Below are 25729 nucleotides of genomic sequence, written 5' to 3' on the forward strand. Positions count from 1 at the left end.
GGAAAGGGAGGGAGCTGCTGTTTGCCTGTCCATCTCCAAAAAAAAAGAAAAGGTTGACATTCACAACCTCTGAAAGTGATGGGGGTCAGGGCAGAAGGGAGGCACAATTTCTTCTACCCTCAGAAAAAGTCTGAGGACAAAAAGGTTTAGAGGCAAAAATGAAGAAGACTTTTTGGTTCACACCTTATTCATTCTTCCTCAAATACCACATCTGGGTGCCAAAATGTTGCAGAATTTTGTCCATTAGTTGAGCAAAAACTGGGTCCTTTTCACACTATCAGGAAAATGTAGGAACATGGAAACACTGAAGGGTGAGTAGAGCAGGATTTTACTGGGTGAAAAGGGGAAAAACAAAAAACAAACAAAAAGAAACCTTAACAAAATGAGATGGAGTTCTGCTAACCGCCCTCCCCCACCTTCCCCCACTACTTCTGAGATTGAATCCCAGGCCATCACAAAGGAACTGAACAGGCCAGATTCCTCCCCCTGCCTGTGACTCCACCCTGTTCCCCTAGTGCACATCTGAGCATGCTCAGACAAGACCCTGGGCAGGTTCCCTCATCTCTACAAATGCCAAATGCATCTGATGTAAACACTTGTGGGGCATGTCAGAGTTTCTCTGGAGGTCCCCTTTTACCTGCCTAGGCATTTGACTATCTCACTGAGACATGACTTCTTAGAAATGAGCCTTCCTAGCAACATGGGACCTAACCTTCTAGGAATAAACCATCCTGGTGATGAAGGTTCAGACCAAACCTGTGACCAGAGACTCATTTTCTTTTACAATGCTTCTTCTGAAAGATTTTTAAGAATAGAGGAAAGGATGAAATAAAAATAAAACCTTGAGACAAAAAACTGACTATGCCAAAGAGAAAACTAAGATTGGGAACTGAGTCATGCAAAAAACGATCTTCCTTTTGTTCCCAGAGAGCTGTAATTTCTTAAAATTTATTTTTATTTCATTTTACTTTTTATTGTTGTCAAGCTGTAGTGAAATGGCATGATCATCCTTCTTTGCAGCCTCGATCTACCAGGCTCAAGCCATTCTTCCACCTCAGCATTCTTAGTAGCTGGGACCACAGAGATGTCCACTGTACCTGGCTGAAGTTTTTGTTTTTTGTGGAGGTGAAGTCTCATGTTATTGCCCTGGCTGGTCTCGAATTTCCAAGCTCAAGTGACCCTCCTCCCTTGGGCTCTCAAAGTGCTGAGATTACAGATGTGTGCCACTGTGCCCAGTCATAGCTGTGCTTTCAAATGCTTTATTACATGTAAAAAGTAGATTACTGAATGTGAGATGAATGCATAGTTGACGGTTTCTCCCACCCCTTTCTTTTCATATGTAAAATATAGATGCAAGGAACACTATTCAGAGCCTCACAAGAATGTAACCACTTGCCTCATTGCCTACCCACCCTTCTTTTTTTTCCTTCCTCTCTTGCTTGCTCTCCCTTTTGCATATTGAAGTTCTCAATCCCTCTTTGGAAGCAACACAGGATTAAAAATATCAATTGGTTACTTAAATCATATTTCTTATTCCACCCTTATGACGTTCTAATTTAGTTAATTTAGAAAGTACGCAGTTACTAAAGTAATATCCTGTAAATATATACAGGAGAAGGAAGTCAAATACAAATTATATCTTTCTAAATATGTTTCAATCAAGAACACTAGGACTATTACTTTAATTTTTAATTTTTTCAAATTTTTCTGATCCATCTGGATGTATTTGACCTTAATACAATTGTGAGGTTGATTCAATAGCTGCAGTGTTAAATAAAATAGACATTGAATGTATATCACATTCCCAAAGATTTTAGAGATTTGATTAGGTTAAAAAAACCTGATCAGATATTACATCAAGTATCTTAAGTTAAAACTGAAAAGAAATATTCCATAAAAAGTTCAATTCTATAATCTTGAAATATGTATTATTTATTATAATTTACCAGTACACATTTACATAACTTAATTTTTTTAATTTACTTATTCTGTTTTCAGTCAAGTTACTTAAATTTTTACAGTAACTCTTTATCTGAGCATAGTGAAATGTAGAGCAGGTTTAAGAGGAGAGAGTAGTATTTTCCATTAGCATCTCATTAAAATACTCTTTCCAAAAAAAGTACTGCAATGATAATGGGAATCAAGTACCTTGGGTTACTATTAAATTTTAAAATAGTTGTTAGAGATTTCTTTCTGTGGATATTATTAATACTTTAAATTTACTAAAAAATTGAAAACTTAGAGATATCAGTGTATTATGAAAGTCATACATAAAGATTTTAATGTTATTTGACCTTTATATGAAGATTAAATATTCACATAAAATTTTATCTGATAACTTTAATTTCAAGTGATAATCTCACTGTACTACTACATTAAAAAAATAGGAGAACAAAAAAAAAAAGAAAGGAAAATAACCGTTTTATGTAACTTTCAGTATGTTCTCCATAAATATGAAACAAAAATACTTATTCTGGCTTATATTTAGCATTGAAAATGAGGAAAAAGGATGAGGAATTGTATATTCAAGTGTATACCAAAATGCAGAAATCTGTGAAATTTAAATGTTTGGAGAATGGAAAATTTCTTCCAATTGGGAAAGGGGGAAGCATGACTACAACTAGAATGGTCAGATTCCTAGGTTTGCCAAATGTGTATACAATGAAGCCACCTCAGGCAGGTACAATATGTGCCTATGTGTTGTTGGTGGTAGGGACTGTACAGTTCATGCCTGCCATTGAGATTACAGAGGAAACTAGTACTCAGGCCCAGCCAATTGTTTACATTTGAAAATGCTTGTTCAATGTAGAGAGAATCTCTGAATTTCTAAAATAATTCAGATATCTTAATTAAACATAATCCCTAAATTATTAAATGTTAGTTAAAAAATTAGGTTCAATTTTTTTTTTTTTTAAAAAGGACTCAATGGAAAGTCAGTTAAAAACTTCTGCATAGGAATGTATTTTGGAAAAAAAAAATGAAGAGAGTATATGTTTATCTGTCCTTCTTTATTAATGATTTGTGATGGGGAGTGGTTGAGAAAATCAGTTGCCTAAAGTAGTATGAGTTTACATGAGTTTGGAACAGAAATCTTTCCACTTGTATGAAAAATTCTCTTACTATCTTCCCACATCAACTGTAGAAGGTCAAGACTTGAAAACTGAGCTTTGATATTTTGGAGGTAATACTAAAATGTCATGAGTATGAAAAAAGCTGCACATGGAGTGAAGAGCTATTAACAGTTACAAAAACAATACCATGATTTGAAAGAAGTCTAAAAACTCTGTGATTGTATTGCAACTTTACTGCAATTATTATAAAACTAATTTTCATTAAAATATTGTTCTCATACTTTTTAAAATTTGATGTTTCTAAAACATGGACCACATTTTCACATGGGAATTGACTATTTTGCGCTTGTATTTACCTCTTAACAGAACAACCTAAGTTTATTACTAAAGAAAGACAATTTTTATTCAACTGCTCTACAAAAGATTATTCGAATAGGTGGATAATTATATAATTATTTTTTCAGAATCTTAATTTTCAAGTAAAAATTTTAAGTGAAGTCACTAAGGTTTCACACAAACGTTTTGATGAGCATTAATAGAGAAACGGGGAAGTCTGAGTATACTCCCACATCCATACTGCCATTCCAACCTGTTCAGCTTGGAAACCACTGGGATGTTTGTTTTAGTTTACGTCTTATCTCTAGTTTTCTAATTTGTAACTTTTTCTTTTTAATTCTAATCCACGTATCATTTTCCCATTTTTTTTTTTTTTTAGCATACTTGTTTTTAAAGGAGTATTCAGAGAACAGAAACAACTCTTGGGGAAAAAAACATAATTTACTTAAACTTCAATAGAAGAATTGAAAAATGAAATTCTTTGCTCCACAGGAAGCAGCAAAATAAATAAATTTGGGGTAATAGAAAAGATAGTTCCTTGCTGGAAGTCAATAAATGATACTAAAATTGAAAAACCAAAAAAGCACCATTATGAGACATCATTTAGTATTATTTAGCTAAACAATAGTGTTATTTAGCTAGTAATCTGATAAAAGTTTGGTGATAATTTCTTCTGGGAGGTGGAAATAAGTCAGGTAGTACGTGTGTGTGTGTGTGTATGTGTGAGTGTGTGTGTGTGTTCTTAAGAGTTCGTGTGGAAATTATTTAACTGAGAAATATTATTTTATTATATTATTTGAGATAGAGTCTTGCTATGTTGCCCAGACTGGTCTCAAATTTCTGGACTCAAATAATTCTCCCACCTCAGCCTCCAATGTAGTGGCAATTATAGGCCTGTGCTACTGCACCTGGGCAAATTCAGGAAAATTCTTAAACTAGACCCATAGAAATAAACACAAACAAATGAAAAGAAACTTCTAGAACCATCAATATCATAATTACATTCATTCATCCACTTAACAGCTTTATAATATTTATTGAGTGTTGATGATATGCCAGATGCTATTCTGAATTTTACAGAAAGAAGAAAAAAACAAACTTGCCATCATGGAACTTAAATTCTAGGGAAAAAAAGACAAATCATATGTCTGTCTATCTATCTATCTTTCTATCTATCTATCTATCTATCTATCTATCTATCTATCATCTATCTAATCATATATACATACACACAAATCATATATGTAATATATATTTACATACATATATGTAAAATACATGGTATTTTAGTGAAGGTAAGTAGAAAGAATGAAACCAAAGCAGAGGTGGAAGAAAGATATAGGCCAATACTACAGTCAAGAAGTTTGTGATTTTCCACAGTAGTTTCTAGCATTATCAAAACTGCCCCTCATATATTATTTCTATCTGTATGTATATTTTTGGGCTACTAATGTGATCTTAACCTGGTGTGTATTTCTTTTACATAACTACTTTTGTTTCTTCAAATAGGGCTTACTCAGTGCTTTGGAAATGTGTTCCTTATACCGTTTTGAATACTTTATGGCATAATAGTTTTAATTTCTGCAGCTAAATATGTACTATTTCCCATATTTACCCATTCAGATTTTTAAGGGCATCATTCAAAATGTCCCTGCTGGTCATCGTTCTGGCAAAGTTTAAACCAAGCCTATTCAAGCCGTTGGAGAATGGGTGAACATGACAGCATGATATTCATGTACAGATTCAGATGAAAATGTGTTGAAAGCAGAAAATCTTAGGTTTGGGGTATAACCCATGCCTTCATCAAAGGATAAATTTATATGTTTATCTGTATCTGGATTCTGATTTTTGGCATTAAAAAGTAAAATCAAGCCATTTTTAAATGTAATCTCTGTATTTCCACTTATTAATTATTTAAATTAAAATTGATTTCCCCTTCTCTTTCACTCTGTTTTTTCTTTCAAGTTCTCTCTCTGTTTCTTTTTCATCAATCTATTATTTCTTTTTTGCTTTTTGATCATTTTTATTTAATGAATTTTATCTTAAAAATACATAACGCTACAAAATTACTCATCAGATTACTGAAAACTGCATTGCTCAAAATTCTTAGTACTCTCTCACATAGTAAGTGCCCATGGTACGTTATACAATGAATATCCTAGAATTTGGGATAGATAGATAGCTAGAAAAGGAAAGGATTTTTTATTTTTTATTTTTGAGAAAGGTTTTATGAAAACAGCTTATCCTAATTACTTAACGACTGTTGATAAATCTTATTATTTCACCCCATTTTTGTGGTTATAATAATCTTTTTCTTTAAAAAAAGGTTCAATAACTATCAACTAGTAAGAGTGTGGACTTTGCCTTGCCAGGATAAATCATGGTGAGTTCATCATAAATGCTACAAGTTTTCCCCTCAAATAAATTTTCCAGAAAGTATTTCAACTACTTTAAATGTATTTTATGAAAACATATTTTTATAGCTACATTGTGTTAGAAATGAACCAATTTTATGTAAATGAACATTCTGCATTCTGCAGATAAAACATGCTAATTTTAACAATTTCAGACATCTGTGACAGAATTTCTAAACTACCCGACTGGATTAAGCTGACAAATGTGAAAAAGTAATAAATGGTTAGTCACCTTTTAATTCTTACATTTACATTAAACTACCACTTCAAAGGGCAAGGATAATTTCACACTTTTAAAGTTTTAAATAGCTTTTATTTCAACTTAAACAACATACATCAATATTGAAACACAGTTATAATTTTTTTATGATTTCCATTTTAAAACATATTGAATAATATAACTTTCTCCTCCCAAATAACTAGCACTCATACAGCTCTGTGTATGTTATTATCTCATAACCTTTTATTTCAAAAATTTTCTATGTTGAAAATGTGTACATGTAGGAGCAGATTTGCAATACTACGCATATAAGCTGGACCCTAAAAATTGTTCTTATTGTACAATGTGTGTTTGCATAAAGCACACATATTTGAATGGCTAATTATAATGTATGCTCAAGTAATAGAATAATAAGAATATTCTTGTTGATAGCACATAATATGTGCCAGGCTTTTTTTCTGAACATTTTGCATACAGTAACTTATTTAATCTTTGACACCACTTAATAAATTAGGTTCTATTAATATCACACTCATTTTACAGACTAGGAAAGTGAGGAACAAAACTTGTATGACTTTACCAAGGTCATCAACAGCACACATGCCATTAAAAAGCAGGCAGTTGGCTTCAAATCTTATGGTTCAGATGGTATAGAAACACTGAAAGAAGGCAGTTTGTGGTATAAAGTTTTACATTTTAGTTCAGATCTTACAGTGTATAGCATATTTAAATACTAACATTGTAAATACTAAAATTATAAATGCTTCAAGTAATATTAACTTTTTATTTTACAAGTGACATTCCAAGTATCATTATGCACATGCTTTAGGAGAAAATTATTTTCCTTTAAGAACAACTCTTAAGTAGTATAGTGAAAGTCAATGTCAAAATAGATTTAAAATATTTCCCTTTGCTATCACGTGGGGTGATTTGTGCCAATTGGTATGCTGAAGCTTAAAAGGAAATTGAGTTCTATTTACAGAAGTTATATTTCATTAAGTGCAAAATTCTTTCCTTTTCCTCAAAGAATTGTCAATATATATCTTAAGCCAATGACTAATTTTCCCTTTACAAACTCGTGTACGCATGGCTGCTTGAATAACAACTACGTTTCAGGCTTTCTAGTTAGTGATGGAAGAGTAAGCTGCTTCCTTACCCCCAGAGTGACCCTGGAGAAACTGCAGAATTGACAGGGAAGGTGGCATAGATTTTAGGAAGCGAACATGTGGTCTGTGAGTATCTGACAGCTAAAGGGTGTAGTGTCTTGTAGCCAGTCAGGCCTTCCAATAATAGCTGATTTACGGAAACCCAGGATTTTAAGAGCCAAATAAATATATGGTATCTTTGAATATAATCCCTGGTGGAAGTAATTATATCACGGAAATTAGGCAACACTACATTTCAGGACTATGTCTTCTTCTTCTCCTTCTTCTTCTCCTTCTCCCTTTTTTTCCTCCTCCTCCTCTTCTTCTGCTGTTTCTTCTTCATTATTATTATTATTATTATTAATTATTTGAGAGCCCTTTGTTAAATATTTTCTAGCACTTTACTGACTAGAGAACTATCTGAAGCTTCAGGATGAAGACAGGTGGGTGTCAATTATTTCTAGCCAAAGACCACCAAGAGCACACCCACAGTTATACAGGTTGGAAAACCTCAGCAAGAGCCAACATACGCTATGGAGGACTGAGGGCTTCTCAGCACACAGGTGTTAAAAAGTAGTTAGTATAAGATTTGAGTTTGTGTTAGATGATTTAGGGCAGAGTGTAAGGAAGAGTGTGTTGCTCTGGATTGCATGTTTTAAAGGAGTGGAGTGATTGGATACTTTAATACATCATATCTAGAAGGAGAGAAAACTTGGGGCTAAAGCTAAATGTAGTAAAGCAGCAGCAGTCTCGGTTGTGTCTGGGAGAGGAGAATATTCAGTGTTCTGTGATCTGGGCGATGTTCTTGTTTTGTCTGTGTTCACCCATAATTATGGAGTGATCTTGTTTTTATCTTGATTCATCATAGTCAAGAGTGACCTTATTTGATGTTAATGTTCCATGAAATTTTTTGTATCAACTGGAGAAGAGCAAGGCTTGATAGTTTCAGGTCAGCTGTAGGATGACAGAGGCAGCATTACTCTTTCACACGGGAGTAAGTGTCCAAGTCCTGTTCCAGGCTTTCCCCTGTCCCTCGGGCAAATAATTTTCTGCCTTTTCACCACAAAAATTTAGTAGCAGGAGAACTAGTCTTTGTTCCAAATTGGAAATGATATCAGGTCTGCACAAAAGTCTTTCTGCAATGTGTAGGGACCGTCTACAAGCTTTTGCTCTCCCGGACCCACTGACTGATTAAAACTTACAGAGGCTGCCTCTTGAAAGGCAGCTGCTTCTTCTTAAGAGTTTAAAAGAAAAAAAAATTGATTAGAAAAATGTCTTGCTTGAGAGCCAGGAAGAGTGGGAAGGATAAACCATGTTTCCTCCCCAACCACTGAATTAATCTGTGGAGACAGTGAATCCAATTAAGGAGGTAACAGGAACCCCATGGGAACATATCCAAATTAACCCGACCACAGAGGAATATTACTACTGAAAAAAAAAAAAAAAAAAAGACAAACTAAGTGACTAATTTATTCAGCCAACAAATATTCATTTAGTTTGTGCTACATTCCAGAAACTCTTTTAGGTGCCAAGGAATACATAACTCAAATACATTAGCTTTAAACAAAAAGATAAATATTTATATTCTTCCAGAGCCTACATTTTATTAGGGAGAGGAAAACCATACATGTAAAATACATACATTTATTTGAGGAAATGATAGTACTATGGAAAAATAAAACAGGGTGATATAGCTTGGATATTTGTTCCTCCAAAATTTCATGTTAAAATGTAATTTCCAGTGTTGAAGGTGGGGCCTGGTGGGAAATGCTGTCCTCTTGATAGTGAGTTCTTATGATATCTGGTTATTTAAAAGTGTATGGTATCCATTCCCTACTCTCTCCCTCTTTTGCCTGTGATGTGCTTGCTTCCCCTTCACCTTCTGCCATGAGTAATAGCTCCCTGAAGCCTCCCCAGAAGCTGAGTTGATGCCAGTGCCATGTTTGTACAGCCTGAATAATTGTTAGCCAATTAAACCTCTTTTAGTTATAAATTGTCCAGTCTTAGATATTTCTTTATAGCAATGTAAGAATAGGGTATTTCAGAAAATTGGTACCAGGAGGAGGGTGGCTGCTTAAATAACTTAACATTGGAACTTATTCTTAAAAGAGAAGTGGAGCATAAATGTTTGGAAACTTTTCAGACTTGCCATGTGGCAGAGAAAGAAAAAGCATTATTAAGAGAGGAATTTAAGTGGGCTACAGAGCAATCACTTGTTAGAGAGATTTGTATGATGGAAATTGAGTCAGGTACTGATAGCCAGTATAATGGGAAAGAGGCTTTGAAGGCATTTTAGAGATCTTTGAGGCAGCCTCCCAAAACAGACCCAGAGACCTAGGAGGAGAATGGGTTCAGGGGCCAGGCCTCGAACTCCAAAGCCCCCCTGCCACCTAGAGAGGCTGCTCCCTGCCTCCCTGCTGCTCCAGCTATGGCCATGGCTCAAAAGGCTTCAGGAACAGCTCAGGCTGCTCCTCTGGAAGGTGCAAGCCACTGTAAGCCTTGGAGGTTTCCACAAGGTGTTAAGCCTTGTGTCACACAGAGTGCCAGAATGAAGGAGACTTGGCAGCCTCCACCTAGATTTCAGAGGATGCATAATAAAGCATAGGTGCCCAGGCAGAAGCATGCTTCAGGGGCAGAGCCCTCACAGAGAACCTCTACTACAGCAGGGCAGAGGGGAAATGTGGGGTTGAAGGTCCTATGCAGAGTCCCCACAGAAGCATGCCCTATTGGAGCTGTGGGATGGGGGCCACTGCCCTCCAGACCCAGAATGGTAGAACCATGAGCAATCTGTATCCTGGCCCTGGAAAAGGCACCCAGGGAAAGCTGCCCCATGCCTTGGAGCCCATCCTTTGTAGTAATGTGCCCTGGAAGTGGGATTTGGAGTCAAATGATATTATTTTGGAGCTTCAGGATATAATGACTTCTTGGCTGGCTTTCAGGCTTGCATGGGGCCTGTAGCCTCCTTCTTTTGGCTGATTTCTCCCTTTTGGAAAGAAAATGTTTACCCAATGACTCTACCTCCATTGTGTCTTGGAAGTAAATAATTTGTTTTGATTTTATAGGTGGAAGAAACTCATTTCCAGATGAAACTTTGAAAGTGGGACTTTGGAGTGATTTGATGTTGGAGTTAGTTAAGAGTTTGGAGGACTGTTGGGGAGGCATGATTGTATTTTGCAGTGTGAAAAGGACATGATATTTGGGAGACCAGGGGCAGAATGATATAGTTTTGGTATTTGCCACCCTAAATCCCATGTTGAATTATAATCCCCAGGAGCTGGGCCTGGTGGGAGGTGTTTGGGTCATGGGGACAAATCCCTTATAGCTTGGTTCTGTCCTCTTCATAGTGAGCTCTCATGAGGTCTGTTTGTTTAAAAGTGAGTGGCACCTCCTACCACTCTTGTGCTCAACTCTCACCATGTGACATGCATGATCCACCTTCTCCTGCCATGAGGACAAGCTCTCTGATGCCTCCTCAGAAGCTGAGCAAATACTGGCACCATGCTTGTACATCCTGTAGAGCCATTAGTCTATTAAACCTCTTTTCTTTATTAATTACCCAGCTTTGGGTATTTCTTTAAAGCAATGCAACAACAGCCTAAAACATAGGGTAAGAAATGTTAGGAGGGTGGAGTTGCAATTTTAAATAAAGTGGTCATTTTATGTCACACTCTGAAGGAGACTTTTGAGTAAAAATTTAAATGAAGTGGGTATATAAGCAATACAATTATATGGATTAAAATGATTTGAGGCATTAGGGAAAGCCAGTGCAAGAGCTGAGGACAAAGTCTGGCTGACTTCCTTGGTACTGTATTCATTTCCCAGAGCTGCTATAACAATGATTAAAACAAAAGACATCTCTATTATCTTGTAGTTCTGGAGTGCAGAAATTTGAAATTAAGGTGACAGCAAGAGGGACCTTTCCCCCGGGTTCTAAGGAGATACTGTCTTTATTGCCTCTTATAGATTCTGACTATTCTAGGATTTTCTTGTCTTAAGACCGCATTACTCCAGTCTGTGCCTTTATCTTCATATAACTCTTCTATCTTTTATAAGAACGTTTGTTATTGGACTTTGGGTCCACCATGATAATCCAGGATGGTCTCATCTTGAGAGCCTTAGCTACATCTGTGAAGATACTTTGTCTAAATAAGGTCACATTCCCAGTTTCCAGGACCTGGATATATCTTTTTTGGAGGCAACATTTCAACCCACTACAGGGAGCAATTCTTTGTCAGTATGGATAGACTTATGTGAGCAATGAGAAGGATAGTAGAAAATGAGTTCACAGAAATACAGAGGTTTGCAAGGCCTCATAGGTAGTTGTGAGAGTTTGGGGGTTTTCTCTGAGACAAATAGGAAATTGTTTAATTTGAGGACTGAATCAGACTGGTTATATTTTTCATAGGCTTCCTTAAACAATTACATTGGGAAAAAAATTGATGGGATATATGGTAAAAACAGGCACAAGTTCAGAGACTACTACAGTTATCTTGGTGAAAGATGATGGTATCTTGATTCAGAGAAAGTAACAGAAAGATTAGAAAATGGTTAGATTCTGAATTTATTTTAAATATCTGGCCGAATTTTTTGAAAAAAAAAATTATTAGAAGACAAAAAAGTCAAGGATGACTACAGCATTATATTCATAAGAAAATGGAAAATGGAAAATGGCATTAACATTATTAGAAATGAAAGGATGATTAGTGGGGCAAATTCCTTTGAGATGGGGTGGAATTAAAGTGGATTCAGTTAAACAAGAATTTAAAATTAGCATAATATATTTGATTATAGAACTTGAGGTATCAATAATTTGAAGAAAGACACAAAATAATTTCAAAAGAACCAAAACAAAATATTTGGTATGCAAAATATACTTGAAATAAATAATGGGGAAAATGGATGGAATAAATTACTGAATGGACATAGCTGAAGAACAAATTACTCAGTAGAAGAAAAGATCAAGCAACTCACCAAAATATCCAAAGGAAAGAAAAGAGAAGTAGTAAATAGAAAAGTAAAGTTTAGAAGTTTAAAAACTAAGAATCATATAATAAGCCTCTTGATAATACACCATAGAAAGAAAAAAATATATTTAAAGAAAAAAGAAGACAAAAACAAAAAAAATAAAAGCCTCAGTTTGAAAGACCTCAGAGAAATCTCAGTGAGGGGAATAAGTGAAACCCTGCAACTAGATCCATTATACTGAAACCTAAAAACAACAAAAACAAGAAATGTATTTCTTAAAGAAGAATTTTAAAAACAAAGCTAAACTCCCTTGGAGCTAAAGCATATCATTTACAAAGTTTTAAGAATCAAATTAGCATTAGACTGCTTAACAGCATCACTAGATACATGCAAAAATACGATTTTTCATTTATTTATGTACATTAAAATGAAATTTTGAAAAAAAAAGAAAATAGACGTCTAAATGAAATAGTACAAATTCTTTAGAGGACATCCTTTCAGATTAACTGATTTCAGATTTTTTTTTTTTTTTTTTTTTTTTTTTTTTTTTGAGACGGAGTCTCGCTCTGTAGCCCAGGCTGGAGTGCAGTGGCCGGATCTCAGCTCACTGCAAGCTCCGCCTCCCGGGTTCACGCCATTCTCCGGCCTCAGCCTCCCGAGTAGCTGGGACTACAGGCGCTGCCACCTCGCCCGGCTATTTTTTGTATTTCTTAGTAGAGACGGGGTTTCACCGTGTTAGCCATGATGGTCTCGATCTCCTGACCTCGTGATCCGCCCATCTCGGCCTCCCAAAGTGCTGGGATTACAGGCTTGAGCCACCGTGCCCGGCCCTGATTTCAGATTTGTATTGCCTTAAAGCTAATTTATAACTCTGAAAATTGTAGATAAGTGAAAGTTATGTAAAATAAGTCTTGTCTATGACCATGCAAATGAATTCTGTACAGTGGGGATTCGGTGGACTTTCTTCTCTTCCTTTCCTCCACTACTGTTTTTTAAAAGCTACTTTTGAGTACTTTACAAATTCACTTCAACATTTTCAAACTCAAAATAAGTTTGTTTCTTTCAAATCTCTTTTGAACTGGTTGTAAGATCTCCCTTGCTCTCTCATTAATGCTGAGTCAAATATCTAACAAGAGTTCATCTAATATCTCCAGGACAGTTATAATTGTACTTTTTTGAAAAGACTTCCTTAACAATTTTGGAAATCTTCCACTGAGACTCACAGTGGATTGATTCACCTGACAGAGCTAGAAGAATGGACATTGTTATCAGGAAGTGCTCCCTATATGGGCTGATGGAGCCTAGGAGCATCTTTTCTTGACTCCCTGAGGTGAATCCAAATATTAGTCGAATTTTGCTGACTCTCTTTTTTTCCAATTTCAGTTTTCTTTTCTATGTATTTTTTAAATCACTAATAAGTGATAAAAATGATTAGGAAAGTGGAGCTATGGCCAAGTCATTTTATGATCTCTATAAAAGGACTAATGATTTATAAAGATCTATTACCTGGTAGATGAGAAGTGTTAGAGAATGTGGTTGAAGAACCTTTTTATTTGTTTATTTGTCACTTTGAGCTCAAATTCTGTAGAAAATTATGACCACTAGTAAGGAGAACATCTCTTTTTTATCTTAAATCAGTGAGCTTTTGCGGTTTTGTGCTCACTATTGGCTCAAGGCTGAAATTATAAAATTGAAGCTATAAGTTATCTTTATGCCAGTATGTCTATCTGTGTTTCACAAAGGTCTTTACCTGTAAGTATGAAACATTTTTGTACCTCTAGAGAGTATTTTGAAATTAGTGTATTTAGTCTCTTAAAGTAAGTTCTAATGGGTTTATACAGAAAAATAAGCACTTAACAAATATTCAATTTTTAAAATTTACAAGTAATAATAAAATTGAACTCATAATAATTTAAATAATCTGTAATTAAAAGATAAAAATAATATTTTATAAAAACTAACCCAGAAACTTTAAAGAATCCAAGGAAATGTAAATTAGATAATACTTTGGTCAGAAAGAAATTTACTTATTATGGTTTAATAAAAATAGTTGTACCTTCACTTATTTGCATGTGGAAGTAGAATGGTAGTATGACTTGTTATTCTACTTGGGTATGACTTTTTTTCCAAATTTATACACATTTACTGATCAAGAAGATAACACTACTCTTATGTGATGTTTAAGATTATAAAAAAATGTAAATGTACATTTAACAAAATGGATTCTGATCAACTTAACATTAATTAGGTTTTATAGGAAGTTTTGAAGAAAATTTTCAAGATCTTTACATGGCTTAAAATCTTAGAATGAGTTAATTTAGTTAGGTATTGGATAGTCAGTGGCTATCCATATAATTCTGAAACAAGAACCAAACATTGACTCTTTGTCATAATTTTAAATTTACATAATTTTTATTTTTATGTTTATATGTTACAAAAAGGCTACAGCTTAGTTCCATGTTAATTTAAAAATTTATGTTTTGTCACTTTGAAAAGTTTTAAGAGGGGTGTTTGTGTCTATAGAAAATTATGTGTATTTGGAACTCATATTTATCTGCTAAAATGTTGGTGGATGACAAACACAAACACTTCTCAATTATTTGTCCTCCTCTCCCCTACCTTCCTCAGTTCTCTCTGTGAAATAAAAGTTAGTTACTTTGATTAAGAGTTGTAGTTAATATAAGTGGTTGATACTATACTAGGAGCAACAGTGGCAGAGAAAAATATACTATGTTCTCTAGAGGTGCTAAAAATAATTAGGTTTTATTTGATATGTTATTATTTATGAGTAGCATGAACATTGTTTTAAAATTAGAAGAGGTGCTCAGCTTTCCCTAGGTTACATTTGTATAAATAAAATACTACTAATATAAGTATTTCATAAACTGTTTTATGGGGAAATAAAACTTCTCTGCATTTCCCAGTGCTCTTGCAAATGCCCTAGCCTCCTGAAGCATATATATGATATATGTGATATATGATATATGTGATATATGATATATATGATATATGTGATATATGATATATATCATACAAAGCTAGATAATATTTGCCTTCAGTTCCCCAGAAATATTTTGATTTTCATATATGAGGAATTAGACCTGTAATCATTTATCTAGTTAATTGCTCTGAAATGAAAGTATATTCAACTTCCATTATGTCCCCTAGAGAACCAAATGGTGACAGCTTAGACTAGATCCCTGTGTTAAATGCTAAGTGCCAGGAGCACTGAAACACATCAAACTGAAGCCAAGAATTGGGAGACAGGTCTAGCTTCTTATAACTGGAGACACTCAGGGGTCATCTGGCTCTTATAAATACTTATTTATTTTTCTAAATAGATTAGGGTGAAAATCGTTTCTCATCAGGCTCAAAACATTAAAATTATTGTGTGGTTTTTTTGTTTGTTTGTTTGTTTGTTTTTCATTTGGGGGGACTAAAAGGAGACAGCTATCACTTTAGTATAAAAACGAAATAATCTTCTGTTCTTTTCCTTCATCATCAGGATGTAATACTCCCATCACATCATTTCTGGACTGAGGAATGATGCTGTAATATTACTTTGTCTATTGATCTGGTTGTATGACTAAAGAACTCCTTTCCCTGACCGTAACTGTGTGTGGTGTAACATCCTGTGGTCTTCACCACGCTTGATAAAACGTAAAATTTTCTAGAAATGTCCTGGTGTTCATAATCCTTCTGTTTAGCTTGGTTCCAGTGGTGGTTTGTAGATTATTAAACAATGCTACCAGATATAACGTCAGTTATTATTCAAAATGTTTACTTGACTTCAACCTTACTTCTCTAAAGTTAGCATCTTCTGAATCATTTTTTTAAAATCAGGCAATACATATCTAATTTATCTATAAAGTTTTATAAAAATACAGATGTTTGGGTTCTACTCCAGACTTGTGAATCACTTTGTTTGATTCTTCCAATATTCTTTGAATTTTCTTGGTTTGTTTTTTGTATATTTTTGGTGTGATCTTAGGATATTATACATATGGCGTCTCAGGATTATTTTGTTGTATAAAAGTTTTTTTCTCTACAAAAATTTTGTTTATCAATTTTAATCAGTTTTGACATTCACAGACTTATTTGAAAATAGGCTTAATCATTGTCCTTAATGGCATCTTGTTTAATTTTTTCAGAAATGGCTGTTTTTTCTCATTTTGCATGCTACAGAGATACCCATTTCCTTGTCAGCTCTGTAATTCTTGTTACAAATGCTTACCATATCTTTCACCTTGAAAATGTTAGTAATAAATTAACCATGACTGTGTTAAGTATCTGTCATTTATATGTAGATTTTGGTTTACTGTGATGCTTGCCTAAAGGCCTTGCAATAACCTACAGTTCATACTTCCTTTCTTCATTAAAGAAAGACTGTTGTCCGGGTGATGTGGCTCACGCCTGTAATCCCAACACTTTGGGAGGCCAAAGCAGATGGATCACTAGAGGTCAGCAGATGGAGACCAGCCTGGCCAACATGGTAAAATCCCATCTCTACTAAAATACAAAAATTAACCAGGCTCGGTGGTGCGCGGCTGTAATCTCAGGTACTCTGGAAGCTCAGGTGGGAGGATAACTTGAGCCTGGGAGGCAGAGGTTGCAGGAAGCTGAGATTAGGCCACTGTACTCCAGCCTAGACGACAGAGAGAGACTCCCTCTCAAAAAAAAAAAAAAAAAAAAAAAAAAAAAAAAAAAAGAGAGAGAGAGAAAATAAAAGAAGAGGGAAAGACTGTCTTAGAGCCTTGTGAGTAAGTATTTTAAACCACAGATATGTCAAAAATATATATTTGGCTACAGGCTTCTGATGTCATTGCTTAGACAGCATTCAGTCCATACCACTGGCTGTCAGGATATCCAAAAACCTTTTTAGAGTTAATGCTAATCCAAGATACAGGAGAACAAGAATTAATTACATGAAACCTATTGAACTGATGAGGGAAATTTAATTATGTAATTTGGAATTGTAATTTGTAATTTGTAATTGACATTGTTTTAATGTTCTATTTTGTGAATATATAAATAAGTCATTTTTTTCTGTCTTCTTTATCTCTAATAGATAACTGTTTAGTAGACTTCTTTTGAAAACTGAAATGAAGCATTTAAAAATTATATCTGATTCTCACTGACACCCTACTATCCACAATTCAGAAAATTTCTATGGAATTTCCTTACTTTTTATGGCAATGGTTGTTCAATAACCATAGCTGTTCAATAGTAATCCATTCTCCTTTTATTTTTATTTTGTTTAATTTTTTTTTTTTTTTGAGACGGAGTCTCGCTCTGTCGCCCAGGCTGGAGTGCAGTGGTGCAATCTTGGCTCACTGCAAGTTCCGCCTCCGGGGTTCACGCCATTCTCCTGCCTCAGCCTCCTGAGTAGCTGGGACTACAGGCGCCCACCACCACGCCCGGCTAATTTTTTGTATTTTTATTAGAGACGGGGTTTCACCATGTTAGCCAGGATGGTCTCTATCTCCTGACCTCGTGATCCGCCCGCCTTGGCCTCCCAAAGTGCTGGGATTACAGGCGTGAGCCACCGCACCCGGCCATATCCATTCTCCTTTTTACTAGGATAAATGGGGAAGATAAGGCAATTGAAACTTTGTCCAGAACATCATGTTTGACAATAATGATTATTTTACAGAGATGATAAACCCTTTCTAGAAAACTAAGGTGGACTTTATAGATCTAAGCTCACTGAGCTGCATCAAAAACAGTGGGTCACTATCTGGCATACAGGGTTCTCAACTTCACAGCTGATAAGAAAGATGACTTTCTGGTAGGTCAAAGATCATTGACACATTGTAGAGAATTCAAAGAAGAGGTATTCATACAGATCATGAACATTGAAGGTAAAATCTAGAGAAGGATTTATTGAATTTTTCTTCTTATTCTTCCATTAGAAACAGTTGCACTTTATAAAAGTCCAATCTGATATTCTTTATGAAAATTTTCAGTATAGCAAACATAGAAAGGCGCATTAAGAAAATAATGGTTTTGGTATACCTAGATAAATAACCAGGCTGTTATGGTCTGAATGCTTGTCTCCCCAAGAATTCATATGTTGAAATTGTAACCCCCAAAGTGATGATATTAGAAGATGGAGACTTAAGTGAGTAGGTCATGGGGGCAGAGCTCTTTCAATTGGGATTAGTGTCCTTTAAGAGAGGCACCAGTGAGCTGCCTTGCCCCTTCCTCCATTAAGGACACAGTGAGAAAGCACGATTTTTAAACAAGGAAATAGGCCCTCACCAGGTGCCAAATCAGCCAACACCCTGATCTTGGACTTTCCAGCCTCCAAAACTGTGAGAAAGAGATTTCTGTTGTTTATAAGGTATGTAGTTCATGGTATTTTGTTATAGTACCTTGAATAGACTAAAACACAGAACATACATAATAAAACCCTCCTTATTTTGTAATCAGAAATAAGATTTCTTTGAAGTTGCTTTGATTAAAAGGACAAAATATGATAAGTAAAGTTGGAACAAAAAAGATTATGGAGTATCTGAAATGAAAAATTATGTATTGATAGATCTTAGCCTTTCGACTAGCTGATTATTTAGCTGCCTTTGAGCAATTTTATAATTCTAATGAGTTCCAGATTACTGATAAAAATACAAAATAATTCTTGTTTATAACAGATGCAAATGAATTTTGTCCAGTGGGGTTTCAACTGACACCCCTCTCCATAGGAAGAAAGCCAGTTTTGCATCCATGTGCAAATGTATTTCAACATTGCGTTACTACTACATATAAAAGTATGCTTCTTTGATTTTTCCTTTGATCTTGTTGTAACATCTGTCTGGCTCTGTAATTAATAATGAGTTAAAATTTTAACTCACGTACATTTTTTGAACATTATCATTATTCTGATGTTATTGCTTAGACAACATTCAGACTATACCACTCACTGTCAGGATATCCTGAAATCTGGATACATAAATCATAAATCATAGGATATAGATCTCTTATCTCTCTCTTTCTCTTTAAACACACACACACACACACACACACACACACACACACACATTCAATTGTTGAGCATGTGAGGCCACAGAAATTCTGCTATAAAAACATTGTTACTAAACTACTCTTGGAGGAAGTATTCAAATAAGAAAGGAAGCAAATCCAGGAAAATACTGAAGTAATATAGGAGTTCACAAATATATTTGCTTAACAATATATAACAAGATATATGGCTTAACAAATATATTGATAATATTCACTCTTATCTAAACAGCCAAATAAATAAAGACTTTCCCTAAAAATCTAGATATCAAGAAAAGGAAAGCAAGTATATTTTGTCTGAAATATTTTATTAGTTGTCTTTATTATATATTAGATTCAAGGGCATATTGTTTAGCTATGTCAATAAAAACAAGTAGCAGTAGACTTCTATGGTCTGATCTTCAAAATAATTGTCTTGAGCAAAAACATTCTGTCAAAGAATTGATCATTTAAATTTAAAAAAATATAATTTATTTGTAATGGAATTAAAACTTTATTTTAAAATTTAATGTAAGGCAATAATCACAAAACACGAGAAATGTGTTCTTTAATTTCAGTTACTAATACACAAGTTAATGAACGATTTATTTATTTCTTACAATGCAAAGCTAAACATGTAAGAATAAAGTTTTTCCGAAGTAGACTTGAAAACAATTCATGCGTTCTTGAGAATTTTTTAATCTGTTTTTAATTTGTAACCTTGTGATGATTAAATACAGTCAATCCATAGAAGATTTGCCATTTTAAAAATCTTTAAAAACTTTTCTCAAATTTTGTGCTGCAGATTGCAACACAGAACCTAGTTCTTTACTCCTTCCTGTATCCAAGACTTACCATGTAATTTTACAGTTTCTTTCACTGAGGAGACAGAATTCTATGTCTCTGCCCTTGTTTCCAGTTTGATCATATGACTAGCCTTAGTCAATGAGATGTTATTAGGAGTGATACATCAAGTAGCTTTCAAAAGGTCTACTGCATTTTAAACACTCTTGCTTGTGTGTCTTATCCACAAGATTTTGCCTAAACTAGCCTGATGGAGGCATAAGGAGCAGAGTCCCAGTCTGCAACATCCTAGATCAGCTGATCTGCAGCCTATCACCCAATATATGTGAGATCAGAAGACTGTCCAATCAAATCCACCTTAATTTGGGAACATGAAGACACTTGAGTTAAATTTGTGTGTATTGTTCTAAGCCACTAAGTTTTAGGTTGGCTTTTACAGAGTGTTAAAGGATTTTCATTCATGTAAAGGGTTAATGTAGCAGGACTTGATTATTCAAAGCTTGTGCATTCCAAAGAAAGTTTTGGCCCTTGACCTCCTCCTGGGAGATAGCCTCTAAACCATTGGAAAATCCTGCCTGAGCCTATCTTTGTTCACCTGGAGCCTTGGGCCATGCCAGGTAGTTTACACTAAAATGTGATTTATGGTATGGGGGATTGGGGTAAACAGTACCAATTTGACCTCTGGAGGGGTGGAGACTAAGTTACTAAGAATAGCTATTGCAAGCTTTTCATGCTTATATGTCTGACACCCTATAAAAACTCTGGACACAAGCCTTCCATGGCTGGCAGTAATTAATATGTATTGCTGATTATCATTATTGGGAGAAGTTAAGGCTTATCTTAATTCCAATGGGAGGAGACAACTGAAAACTTGTGTTTTGTTTCTCCTGAATTCTGCCCTATATTTCTATTTCATTAGCTGATTTTCATCTTTATCTTTCTGCTATAATAAATTATATCCATGAGTATAACTGATTTTCTTTTTTCTATGAGTTTTTCTAGTGAAATATTGAAAATGAGGGTGATCATTTGGGACTCCAGACAACGCATAGCATATGATGGCAATAGACAACTTCTGCCATGTAAAAACTTGCCCACTGACATAGTAGCAATTTGTTTTGAACAGCATACAAATAGTTCATGATTAGAAAAAGAAAATCACTTATCAGATTATTTTGTCAGGATGGCTTGACCTTATACTGTACATGTTTTAGTTTCTTCTATTCCTCCTCTAAGACTCTGACACAAATCTGTTCATCATTTTAGAACTGATGGCATGTGCTTATCTATGTGGCCATTTTTGTCTATTTTTCTTTTGCTCACCTGAGGGTAAATAATGTTTCCTTTTTAAGGGAGTTTCTTATTAAAGAAGGTACATACTGTGTTGTTTGGTGCATAGGTATTTGTAAATATTATGACTTTTTTTTTGTAGATTGTGACCTTCAGCATTAAAAGTTGTGCATTTATCCCATCAAAAACTTTTTTACTAATTCAAATGTTGCTATCCTTTTCCATAACAGGATCCAAACCTCACATTTTTATTGCTTGAATTTGTTTTTATACTTTTGGGCATCCATTTATTTTTCACTCTTTGTTAAGTTCATTTTTAAATCATCTATCATCTAGCAAAGAAAGATTTAAATATATAGCTTCTCTCTTACTTTATCAATAAGTAAATCTAATATGGTATATTATAATCATGTCTGTTTTATTATTTCTGCAGATATAATTGTCGTTTTTAAAAACAGAAATGTCTTAAGAAAAACGAAAGATTCTTTCTTTCTTTCTTTTTTTTTTTTTTTTTTTTTTTTTTTTTTTTTTTTTTTAATATCACTTCTAAATTTCTGGCTATCTCATTCCTAAGAGAAGAAACAACAAATGCATAGTTCTGACACATTCTCTTTTCACTCTACAAAATCATTTAATCTATCAACAGATTAGTTCAAAGTTATCTCTCAACACGTTTCCAGTGAAAGTATTTGGGGTTTTGCTCCTATCCTCCAGTCTGGCTTCATCATTCATTTTTAAGATACTAGCATTTTCTTGTTTGAAAACCTGGATTGCCTTGCGTAAGGCAGTTGGTTGGCAATGAACCACCCATTCTTCTCAATATTCACTCCATTCTCTCATTGCCTCCAGGCCTAGAACTAGAAGTCAGAGTCTATGTGACTGGAGGTAAGAATTGCAAGGGATGCCTGGAGAGAGTGAATAAAATAAATATGTTTCATGATCTTGAAGATATATTTTACAGGGATATAGATAAGCAATTATTTGGTGTAATAAAACATAGTTTACTCTTTATAATTTTTTTTTTTTTCTAGAGTGGGTCAGTAGGCATCTGATTTGAATGATTACAATTGAAAGTGTAAGTGCTGCAAAAGTCTCCAGATTCCAAGGTGTTCAAAGGCCCAGAGCTCTTTGTGAGATAGCCTAGTTTCAACTAAAGAAGAACCCTGTGTCTACTGTCATAAGTATATAATGTAAATCTTTCTTATAGACTTCCTTAAAGGGACTTGGCAGAGGAATACCAGTTAACTGTGCACTGGAGAAATACTCATGCTCTTGAGGGATTATTAGACACTGATTCTGGGTTGGCCCTGGGTGGCCCATAAGTCAGTATACAGCCCAGTGAACATTTGGTGATCCATAGAGTTTTACTTTAAAGTTCTTATGATAAGACGGGATTCATTAGATTCACACATCAGTGTGATTATAATCTAGTTCCTAATTCAGGCAATGTATGACAATACGTATAATCCCCAGCACCTTGAGTAGTGTTTTTTATTGTTTTTGTTAGAAAGAGCCAGTTTTAAAACCCTGGTCCTGAACTTTCTTTCAAAAGAGTAAAGGCAAAGCAATATTGTTTTTAATATGTGAGGATTGTGATATCAACTGTAGTCCTGATTAGCTGGAAACAGTAAGGATTATCTTAAACATAGTCAAACGGTAACTCCAGTTGCACCTGCTACTCTAATTTTGGTAACTTCCTGGAACAAATTATTACGTAGTTATTGATTTGGTGATTGAATTTTTTTCCATATAAATAAACAAGGATGTCCAGGAGTAGCTCATATTTATTGGGAGGAAAAGCAGTAGATTTTCATAATGGTAATTGAGGATTATACCAACGATTCTACTTTCTGTCAAAATATGGTATACGGAGTTATCAATTGCATACATATACTTTTAAAAGTCACTCTTGTCTACTACATTAATGACATTATACTATTTTGATGTGGTGAGAAGAAGGTGACACGCAGGCTAGATACTTTACTGAAACATGTATTTGCCCGGGAGTAAAAGACAAAACCTCAAAATCTAAAACTTTTCTACAACAGTAGAATTTCATCTCGTGTTCAAGGGCAGAACTTCTCAAACCTAAACATGCATGTACACAAATCATTTAGGGATTTTCTTGCAAGGCATACTCTGATTTATTAGGTCTGGGGATGGGCCTGCATTTTTACATTATTCACTAACTACCAGGTAATACCGATGCATTTTTGAGCGAACCACACTTTAAAGAGGAAGGGGCTAAGGTTCTATATTTAAAAACAAATTGCTGCATCTTGCATCACTTACCAATTAGAAAGAGGTACAATCAATGCTATGTAAGCTTATTTGGATTTTAGGAGGAAAATTATACTATTTAGGGGGCCTTCAAATCATATGTCAAGTAACTTGTGTGTTTTCTAATTTCCAAGGTTTCCTAAAACTAAAAAAAATTAGGTTTAGGTGCAGCAGAACAAAGCTGCAATGCATGCTTACCTGTCACTTAAGCCTTAGGCACAGCATCTTTAATGGTGTTCCAGGAGTCTCTGGTGAGTACACAGTAGGGAACTCTGGAAATGAATCCCCAAGAAGAGAATCATAGCACATACCCTGGGAGTTTTCAAACAATGACTTCTTTTGTTGTTAAATAACCTTTAGAAAATTATTGATAGCTTAGGTATCATTCCTGGGCCTCTTTAGAGACTTTACACTTTAACTGCAACTCCAAATAATATTTGATCAAAGCAGGCTCTTATGAAGTGTTTTCTTTCTTTTTCCACGAAGTTGGGGATGAGTAGCAGCTCTATATTATGAAAAAGAAGTGAGATTTCACACAAGTAGGACTTAAGCAAGTTGTATGAGCAGATGACTCAGACTTTCACAACACCTACTACAGGTATGTAGCTGCTCTTGCCTTTACCAGACTTAGGACCTCACTAACAGTTTATATGAACAGTTAAAGAGGAACAGAATATTTCACAGGTCAATATGAAGTTCTGTCATTGGGCATAATTGGGCTCCTTCTGCCCTTCAGTCCCTCTAGTGGCTAGCCCTAAAAGACAATGGTGAAAGGAATACTTCTTTGGGCAGAATTTTGGCAGGATGCCTGGTTGTGGCTTTTTTATGGAAAGAGAAATGATAAGAGTTTAAGATTTATGCTAAATCATGTGCAAAGCCTATTGCTTTGGCCAGTTGGTAAGAGGCTAGAAAGAAAATGATTGATTGTAGGATTCAACAAGAATATATAATGAAAAGGTACATGGTTACTTACATTTCTTCATTGCAGATAAATCTATCAATAATCGGGGAGAATAATGTTCATTCTTTGAATGTTAGTCTGCTTTTCTTTTCTTTTCTTGTTCTCCTTTCTTTTCTTTCTTTTTCTTTTCTTTTCTTTTCTTTTTTTCAGATCAACCTCTCAGGTGCTTATACAATGGGCCCATGTACAAGGCGGGCATGGTAGCAGAATTTGAGGGTATGCAGAAGCTCAACAAACAAAATTTGGCCTTATCAGTGGTTTATTGCTACTGTTAAATACCAGAGTTGCAAAAAGCAGAAGCTAAGTCTGTGCTCCTCTATGGCACCCTTGCCCAGTGAGGATCACTCACCTAACCAGCTTCTGGCAGATTGATTATATTGAATTCTTTCTATTGGATATCTTCTACCACAGAAGAACTGACAATTTGTCCTCCCTGCTATAGAAATCTGTTCTAATAAGAATTTTTATGCCCTTATGGCAAGGATTCTGCTAGCATTACCGTCTATGACCTTATTGAATACTTTTCTCACTGTTAACAATATTCTGTATATGTTTCCAAAGAACAAATGTTATAAAAAAGAAGTGAACTCATGCTACAAAAATTCACTGGCCCAGCAACACTTCTCAACATTCATTTACGTCATACTTGAGGTGCATGGAAGTGAAAAAATTTTTAAAACTTAAAAAATAAGCAATCATGCAGAGGGATTAGAATGAGCAAAAACTAAAAGGAACAGAAGATTTGCTCTTTTCTTTTTAAATTTGTTTTGCATATATATACATATTTGAAATCAGTCCATTAGAATTTTATTCTCAATTATCAATATTATAAAATATCTTTCAGGATAATTACGTTTTTTTTAGGTTTATTTTAGGTAAAATTTACTTCAATTAATTTCTCCAGTAAATTGGACCAGAGCATTAATAGTCATTACAAGGCGAAAGGCAAAACATATCTGTAAACAGATCAGTAATCTCCAGTTCTCATAATTACTGAGAGTATAGATGTTTATATTAGAGCAAAGTGCAGTTTGTTGTGTATATTATTTTATATATGTGAACATCTCTTTAGTATTCAACTGAGAAGATAGTGAGTAAATTTATATCATTTTTATATCTTTAAACAAATTTATATAATGCCCACTTGTGCTAGGATTTTGCTCACTGTTGTGTATAAATTAATACAGATTATTAAGTTCAAATTTCTGACCCTCGTTTTGTTTCCTAGTTGTCACTCTCCTCAAATG

General features: G+C 34.6%; 1 long non-coding RNA gene across 1 annotated transcript in view; it reads left to right on the forward strand.

Annotated features, from left to right (window-relative positions):
- The window catches only part of LOC144340926 (uncharacterized), a 101354-nt gene that overhangs the window by 12116 nt on the left and 63509 nt on the right, over positions 1–25729 (forward strand). The window contains exon 2 of the long non-coding RNA XR_013417473.1: positions 16533–16643. This is a non-coding gene — a long non-coding RNA (uncharacterized LOC144340926). The remainder of the gene's footprint in view (positions 1–16532; positions 16644–25729) is intronic.

This window comes from Macaca mulatta, chromosome 5 (genome assembly GCF_049350105.2).
Source record: "Macaca mulatta isolate MMU2019108-1 chromosome 5, T2T-MMU8v2.0, whole genome shotgun sequence".
NCBI classification, from domain to species: domain Eukaryota; kingdom Metazoa; phylum Chordata; class Mammalia; order Primates; family Cercopithecidae; genus Macaca; species Macaca mulatta.